We start from the raw sequence: 8,216 nt of genomic DNA, 5'->3' as shown, positions 1-8,216 counted from the left end.
AACTTTATTGTTGAGGATCATCTCAGAGGCTTCTTAGAGCCGTTAAGCATTATTGTCACTCTCTCTCGATTACCATAGCCACCTGGGAGCATCTGTTTCTGTTAGTGTTTCTATGTACTGTATACCAGAGGCTCACGATGCACCTGAAGCAAAGCTTCACTTCACTGCAGCTTCAAGCCTAAATTCCCTACCTTTCAGCAAGGGAGCAGCCAGGAAAAGAACGGAGAGCAAACAGATCAAAAAAAAAAAAAAAAAACTCCCAACAAGCTGCCACAACAAGAGATAACACATTCTTCCAGCCTTCCCACCTCTCACTCAGCAGATGTATAAACAAACTATTCTCTGCCAAAATATCCCAAATCACAGTTTTATCCACCCCCTTCTACTGGATCCAGGCTAAAACATCAAATGTCTCTTCCTAATACACAAGCATCAGTAAACCTTGATCACAAGCTGCAACCCACAGCTTCCCGGAGATGAAAACAGCAACATGCAACAGCTGCCAGACACAGCTGCGTTCACACACACCATGTCAGGCTTAATCAAACAGGTCTCAAATCTATGATACCTGCCATAATTGATATTAACTATGTTTAGACAGAATATTAATGACATTTGTACTAGCTGCGAGACACGGCTACATCCACACACACCATATCAGGATTGATCAAACAGCACTCAAAGCTATGATACCTGCCATAACTGATATTAATTATGTTTAGACAGAATTATAATGGCATTTGTACTAGCTGCCAGACACAACTGCATCCACGCACACCATATCAGGATTGATCAAACAGCACTCGTAGCTGTGATACCTGCCATAATTGATATTAACTATATTTAGACAGAATAATGATGACATTTGTACTAAGAGCTTGGTACTTTTATTTAACCAGGATATACATGACATTTCTAAATCAGGTTTATATTATATTATCAAAAGTTTAATTCAGCGAACGCTCACATCAGCATGAACACTGGAAATCGAAAGGGTGTTTGTGGGGTCGTGGTACAGTGAGGAGTGGAATATTTTCCCTTTCCTCACTGTAGTGCAATCTCGGAGTTAGAAAATATAGTTAACGTGGGGGGGGCACAGCCCCCCACAATAAGAAGTTTGATTTACACCATTATCGCTCATGTGAGCGTTTTCTGAATTAAACTTTCGATAATATAATATAGATCCTTCTAAATCATACTTTAACTGAAGAAGGCATTACACTCTACACTCTACTGTTACTGCTATTATATATGATGTTAATTTGTTACTTTTGAGTCTGAATGCTGATGAATGGTACTTTGCTGAATTAGTTAATCAATTACTTAAATTATTCTAAGTAAAATCAATGAAAAATGAACAAGATAAGTGTTCACTGAGTTCAAGCAGGGAAATAGAAACTTCTATGTTTGTCTAATATTTTGCTTTGCTTGGCTTATATATATAATGTAAATAGTAACCCATCTTGACTTACCTTTGTGAAGAATTATTGGGCTCTTTGAACATTCTGAATAAATCATTACTGTTTCTCAGTTGTTTAAGAAACCCTCCTTTTTTAAATAAAAACAGATGACAAGTGATGTAGCATATTAGTTGATACTTTGACAGATGCAGTTGTAAGAGTTATTTTTTGGGACAGCTATCTTGAACTCAGTTTTTTGTTTCTTCTTTCTAGCATTAGTCCAAGGATTTGTTTCTTTTATTCTTTTAAGAGTAGGGGCCATCCATTCCATTTCTTCGGGATAAACTATGTTGTTTTTGACGAATATAGTAGCTTCTTCTAAGTCATTAAAGATTGTCATCTCATGGCAAAAAGTATTTTTATCTTGGCTGGAAAGGCCAGTTGTGCTTTACTGTTGTTTTGTTTCAACATTTTTGTTATTGGCTAGACGTTTTTCCTTTGTTCTAGTATTCTGGAAGAATAATCATTCTCAAACCTTATCAGGCTTTGATTGTATTTTAAGGGTGATTTTCTCCAAGCAGATTTTAATATTAGTTCCTTGTCCAGAAATGAAAGAACTTTTATAATTATGGATTTAGGTGGAGTATTTGTTGAGTTAGAAGCAGGTTTCCTCAGTGCTCTATGCACCCTTTCAGTTCCAAATGAAAGTCCCTCTTTCAAGTCTAAAAATTCAGGAATCCAGGTTGTTAAGAATGAAATAACGTCTTCTTCTTCAGTGTTTTCAGGCAGACCAAAGATCCTTATGTTGTTTCTCCTTTTCCTGTTTTCTAAGTCATATATTTTGTTAAGCAGCCATGTATTCAGTTTAAGCAGAAATTCTTTTTGGAATTCTTCCTCTTTGAGTCTCCCTTCAATGTCATTTAGAGACATCTCTATATTTGTTATTTTTGTATATTATTATACTAGTGTATGGAGCTCTCAAAATTCCCTGCTCTCATTTGGCCATCTAGGCTCCGCCCCCTTCATGCAATATTCTGTTATCCAACCCATGACACACCTGTTTACCGGAACAATGTAGAATGCACATATGTGGCCAAGTAATATAGGAGGCTAAAATCAGGAAATGCAGCTAGCACTTTGTATACAATTTAGCATTCCTAAACTCTTCAGGTAGTGCAGAAAAAAACTTATACCCACTTTGCCATGCAAAAGCTTCTGCAAAGAAGTAAAATATATTTTCTAAAGTTATGTTTCAGTGTTACTGACACTGAATTCTCTACTGCTCATGTAGTGGAAATCTGGCTTATTGACACAAACATCTCAGAAAATTAAGGTGAGTGTACCCAAGGGTGAGAGACTAGTGATTGGAGTGGACCTCAATGGGCATGTTGGTGAAATGAACAGAGGGGATGAGGAAGTGATGGGTAGGTATGTTGTTAAGGAGAGGAATGCAGAAGGTCAAATGATTGTGGATTTTGCGAAAAGGATGGACATGGCTGTGGTGAATACGTATTTTAAGAAGAGGGAGGAGCATAGGGTGATGTACAAGAGTGGAGAAAGATGCACACAGGTGGATTATATCCTATGTAGGAGGGCCAGTCTGAAGGAGATTGGAGAATGTAAAGTGGTGACAGGGGAAAGTGTAGTTAAGCAGCATAGAATGGTGGTCTGTAGGAAGATGTTGGTGATCAAGAAGAAGAGAAGGAGTGTGAAAGCAGTGCCAAGGATTAAATGGTGGAAGTTTAAAAAGGGTGATTGTGAGGTTGAGTTCAGGGAAGAGTTAAGACAGGCACTGGGAGGCAGTGAAGAGTTACCGAATAGCTGGGTAACTACAGCAGAGCTAGTAAGGGAGACTGCTAGAAAGGTGCTTGGTGTGACATCTGGACAGAGGATGAAGGACAAGGAGACATGGTGGTGGAATGAGGAAGTACAGGAGAGCATACCGAGGAAGAGGCTGGTGAAGAAGAAGTGGGATTGTCAAAGAGATGAAGAAGTAGACATGAGTATAAGCAGATGAGATGCATGGCAAAGAGAGAGGTGGCGAAGGCTAAGGATAAGGCATATGGAGAGTTGTATGAGAGACTGGACACTAAACAGGGAGAAAAGGACCTGTACCAATTGGCTAGACAGAGGGACAGAGCTGGGAAAGATGTGCAGCAGGTAAGGGTGATAAAGGATGGTGAGGAAAACATACTCACAAGTGAGGAGAGTGTGTTGAGTAGATGGAAAGAGTACTTTGAAGGGCTGATGAATGAAGAGAATGAGAGAGAAAGAAGGTTGGATGATGTGGGGATAGTGAATCAGGAAGTGAAACAGATTAGCAAGGAGGAATTAAGGACAGCTATGAAGAGGATGAAGAATGGAAAGGCTGTTGGCCCAGATGACATACCAGTGGAAGCATGGAGGTGTTTAGGTGAAATGGCAGTGGAATTTTAAACCAGATTGTTTAATGAAATTTTGGAAAGTCAGAGGATGTCTGAGGAGTGGAGAAAAAAGTGTTTTGGTACCTATCTTTAAGAATAAGGGTAATGTGCAGAGCTGCAGTAACTACAGAGGGATAAAACTGATCAGTCACAGCTTGAAGTTATGGGAAAGTGTAGTGGAAGCTAGGTTAAGAATGGAGGTGATGATTAGTGATCAGCAGTATGGTTTCATGCCAGGAAAGAGCAATATAGATGCAATATTTGCTCTAAGGGTGTTGTTGGAGAAATACAGAGAAGGTCAGAAGGAGTTGCATTGTGTCTTTGTGGACTTAGAGAAAATATATGACAGGGTGCCTAGAGAGGAGTTGTGGAATTGTATGAGGAAGTCAGGAATGGCAGAGAAGTATGTAAAAGTGGTACAGGATATGTACGAGGGTAGTGTGACATTGATGAGGACTGCAGTGGGAGTGACAGATATGTTTAAGGTGGAGGTGGGATTACATCAAGGATCAGCTCTGAGCCCTTTCTTATTTGCAGTGGTGATGGACAGGTTGACAGATGAGATCAGACAGGAGGCCCCGTGGACTATGATGTTTGCAGATGACATTGTGATATGTAGTGAGAGTAGGGACCAGGTTGAGGAGACCCTGGAGAGGTGGAGATATGCTTTAGAGAGGAGAGGAATGAAAGTCAGCAGGGCTAAAACAGAATATATGTGTGTAAATGTGACTGAGGGTAGAGGAATGGTGAGGATGTAGGGAGTAGAGTTGGTAAAGGTGGATGAGTTTAAGTACTTGGGATCAACAGTTCAGAGTAATGGTGAGAGTGGAGGAGAGGTGCAGAAGAGAGTACAGGCAGGGTGGAATGGGTGGAGAAGAGCGTCAGGAGTGATTTGTGACAGACGGATACCAGTAAGAATGAAAGGGAAGGTCTAAAAGAGGGTAGTGAGACCAGCTATGTTATATGGGTTGGAGACGGTGGCATTGACGAAAAAGCAGGAGTCAGAGCTGAATGTGGCAGAATTAAAGATGTTAAGATTTGCACTGGGTGTGACTAGAATGGACAGGATTAGGAATCAGTATATTAGAGGGTCAGCTCAGGTTGGACAGTTTGGAGACAAAGCAAGAGAGGCGAGACTACGTTTGTTTGGACATGTGCTAAGGCGGGATGCTGGGTATATTGGGAAAAGGATGCTAAGGATGGAGCTGCCAGGTAAGAGGAAAAGAGGAAGGCCTAAGCTAAGGTTTATGGATGTGGTGAGAGAGGACATGCAGGCGGTTGGTGTGAAAGAGCATGATGCAGAGGACAGGAAGAAATGGAAACAGAAGATCCGCTGTGGCGACCCCTAATGGGAACAGCCGAAAGAAGATGATGATGATGAGAGTTTTAGCAGAATGGACTTAATTGCATACATGTGTACTCTTAAAGAACACTTAAGATCATTGATTTGGCCAAAACAGAAAAATAGGAAGGACAAGATGATATGTTGAATCTTGACATAGAGGGATGAAAAACTTGAAGTTTATTAATGTAAAGTGTATAGTTGTAATAATCTGCATGTAAAGAAGGTGAACACCAGAAACAGAGATTTGGTACCCTGTGAGTTGTAAGCTGAGGAGAAGGAAGGGTCTTTAGGGACAAATAATTATTTACACACACATGGTATCCTGGAGCTGTCTGCAGTTCAGCCATACTGTTTTGGCTGGGGCTCTTTTATATAATTTCAGCACAATAATATATGCCTACATTATTTTCCTCTTATGCCATATTGCTTTGCTTTCCTGCAAGAGCAGTTTAAGCCACTGGAGGGCTTAAACAAAACTATTTCCTACCTTTCCTGGCATTAGTATAGCCCAGATACAGATTTGCTGTATCCAGGACTTTTTGTAAGCCTCTAAGTGGTGCTCTTCAATTTTTTCCCTTAGATCTGCTAGTTGTCTGCTCTCCTGCACTTTTATTAGATTATTAGTCTAGCACTTTAAACTATTCCTGGTGCCAGAAAGTCTGCTCTTCAAACTTTCCCTTAAAACTAGCTGGTTTCTCAGTAAGAACACTAAAAGCTGAATCCCTGTGACTAGCACTTGCTCTAAAACCTGCTGGAAAGCACAAGGGAGCCTTAAACTGATACAACCACTCAACTCTCCTTGTTAATAAGGAAAAATTAATTATAGGCACTAAACAGCCTATAATTGCAAAGTACCTTGCCAAGGTAAGGGAAAATAGCTCTTGTACTTTACAAAAGAAACACAGAACCAGGCATGTCCAAGGGTCAGCTTACGGTGATTTCTCCTGTCCACCTGGTGAATCTGGGCACACTGGGGCAATGCAGCAATTGCCTCATGTACACAGACAACCCTCTCCTCCTACCACCCAACACTACAACTTGCGAGAGATTGACTTACAAAGCCAAACTGGAAGCAAAGCTCTCTCCACCCAAGATTATGCTAGACAGTCAAGAGGAGAAGGTTAACATCTGCAGTACACCTCAAGCAACACATAGCCCTTCAAAACTCACACCACCAACATCCACACATAGTAACACTAAACCCGCTTATGTGGAGGCCCTTAACATTAACTTGCCCAAGCAACAAGGACCTCTGAATCTGAAACACAAACAGACGCAAATCACCACAAAAGTGTTACATAGCTCACAACAGTGTGCCACCCAACAACAGCCCCTAAGGCAAGATAACGTACCCAACACTTTAGTCATAGGTGACGCTATAGTCAGGCACACTGATGTCCCAATCACCAGGCTGAACAAGGAGAAAATTACAGTCATCTGCCTGTCGGGTGCCAGGATCCACCACATCACGTATGCACTCAAGTTACTCCACAACAAGTGCAAATATGACTCTGTCATTGTCCATGTTGGAGTGAATGACTTGAGATTAAAGTCACTGGACTACATGAAAAGAGACATGGAAGAGCTCTCAGATTATGTGGCCAAGGCAGGTATGACCCTAGCCCTGAGTAGCATCCTGCCTTCACCCAGAATGATACCACAGTATAAGGACAAAATAATTGACTTCAACAATTGGCTAAATTTCTGGTGTCATTCAAAGGGGATCCAGTATCTGTCTGCCTGGGACAACATGATCAACAAACCACAATGATTTGCCAGAGACGGTCTGCACCTGTTGCCCCTGGGATTCAGGTTACTAGTTAAGGCTCTTGCCATCCCTATAGTGCCTTTTTTTGGCAAGGCTCAAAGGACAAAACCACCACTGTAACAGATATAAGCATACAATATCTGAAGGTAATGCTACTCAATGCTAGAAGTCTAAACCTCAAAATGCACTCTCTTGAGGCACTCCTAAAAATGGAGAACATTGATATCTGTGCAGTAACTGAAACCTGGTTCAAGGTTCCAGAGAGCACCCCACACTTACCACACTTACCACACTTTTTGGCCACCAAGCCAGGACCAAAACACTAAAGGCTGAGGAGTGTTCATATTCACCAAGGATATTCACACCTCCAGGCTAGTTGCCAACACAATGCATCTGAAATTCTAGAGGTTTAACTAACACTAGATAAGACTGCAATCCAAATTGTAGCTTGCTACAGATCCCCCACCATGCCCCAAGATTCTCACTACACCTTTCTAAACATACTGGAAAATATTAAGATACAACCAAACACCCTAATACTGGGTGATTTCAACTACCCTGCAATTAATTGGGAAAACTACTCAGGTACCAGCACCTTTGCCCAATGGTTCTTGGAATTCATAAATTCCAATGCCCTGGATCAACTAACCCATAGTCCCACCAGGGGCTCAAATATCCTAGGTCTGGTCATTACCAACATGGGAGATTTATGCTCCACACCAGTGGTCACTCCCTCATTGGTCAGGTCTGACCATAAGCTAATCACCCTTGATGTCCACATCTCAACCCTCACCCACAGTAGGGAAACCTCAATAAAAAACTTCTCCAAAGCTAACTTCATGCTACTCAAGTCAGAAATGACAATGACACCCATGCAGATGGGAACTGAAAATTCGACTGCTGAATCCTATACTAAGGTACTGTACGAGGACATCCACTTGTGCATGAATTATGCTATTCCAAATAGAACCAAGATGCTCTCCTCAAAAAAAAAAGAAGCCAATCTGGTGGTCCTCTGCCATAAACAAAGTATACAACAGAAGGAAGAAACTGTTGCAGAAAAGAGGAAAATCCCAGGATGCAAAATACTCCCTTACTAGCCTCAGTTAGAAGCTAAGATCCCTCATAAAATCCTCCAAACCTAGTTATGAAAATAAAATTGGCAAAGATTCCAAGGACAACTACAAGGCATTCTATAGTTATAAACAACAAACACCAAAAACCAAGTAAAATATATATGAAGAGGATCACCAAAGGAACACTGCAGCACTAAATCCAGA

The sequence above is a fragment of the Protopterus annectens genome, chromosome 1.part1 (genome assembly GCF_019279795.1).
Source record: "Protopterus annectens isolate FY-2018-M chromosome 1.part1, PAN1.0, whole genome shotgun sequence".
In the NCBI taxonomy this organism is placed as follows: domain Eukaryota; kingdom Metazoa; phylum Chordata; order Ceratodontiformes; family Protopteridae; genus Protopterus; species Protopterus annectens.
Note: the sequence above shows the minus strand (reverse complement) of the source record.